This window comes from Momordica charantia (genome assembly GCF_013281855.1).
Source record: "Momordica charantia cultivar OHB3-1 chromosome 3 unlocalized genomic scaffold, Mcharantia_2.0 BLBB01000003.1, whole genome shotgun sequence".
In the NCBI taxonomy this organism is placed as follows: Eukaryota; Viridiplantae; Streptophyta; class Magnoliopsida; order Cucurbitales; family Cucurbitaceae; genus Momordica; species Momordica charantia.
In genome coordinates this window covers 15,093,583-15,094,326 of record NW_028275161.1, presented here as the reverse complement: position 1 = coordinate 15,094,326, position 744 = coordinate 15,093,583, and the positions used below count along the sequence as shown (strand labels likewise).

The 744-nt window shown below is 25.7% G+C and overlaps 1 non-coding gene across 1 annotated transcript; it reads left to right on the top strand.

The window, feature by feature from the left end:
- The first annotated feature begins 373 nt into the window (after positions 1 to 373).
- Positions 374 to 454, top strand: TRNAL-CAG (transfer RNA leucine (anticodon CAG)). The gene has a single exon. It is a non-coding gene; the product is annotated as a tRNA-Leu (tRNA).
- The last annotated feature ends 290 nt before the right edge of the window (positions 455 to 744 follow it).

The window sequence follows — 744 nt, the reverse complement described above, 5'->3', positions numbered from 1 at the left end:
CAATATATTTCATACATACTAAAAATAAATCACAAATATAATGAAATACCACGTTGAAACATATCTAAAATAACAAACAAATCCCTAGTCGTAAACAAAAATCTTCTTAAAAAGTTTTCTTTTCCTAGTTTTCACTCCCTTCCCATTAATATTCATTCCTCTAGTTTTCAACTATTTTCAAATCAAAATCACAAAAAAGTTAATAGTAAAATTACAAATTAAAAATAAAACTTTTAACAATTACCAGGACAGAAAAATGAGAATAGTTTTATTAATTGTTGGAAATTAATCGAGTTGCCAGAAAAAAGGTGAAAAAAATGGAAAAGTTTAAGGTAATGAGTATTTAAAGCTAGAATAGTATAAGAGCATCAATGTCAAGATGGCCGAGTTGGTCTAAGGCGCCAGTTTCAGGTACTGGTCCGAAAGGGCATGGGTTCGAATCCCATTCTTGACAAAATATTCTTTTACACTTATTTTATTTACAAACCAAAATAATAATAATTAATAATAACGAATCAAAGTTATCTGAGTAAAAAAATTAGGATTCTTGCGTAAAATATGAGAAGTTGAGTTAAATTTCAATTTCTTGAGTTATTTAGTTTGTTTAAATGCTTTCTGCATTCTAATTTTTGGTTATGCAATTTTATTATTATTATTATTTTTTTTTAGTTTTTATATAAGATATCCAATATTTTGTAGTTGAATGCACAAACACACCAGACTTTATATATAGTTTTTTAAAAT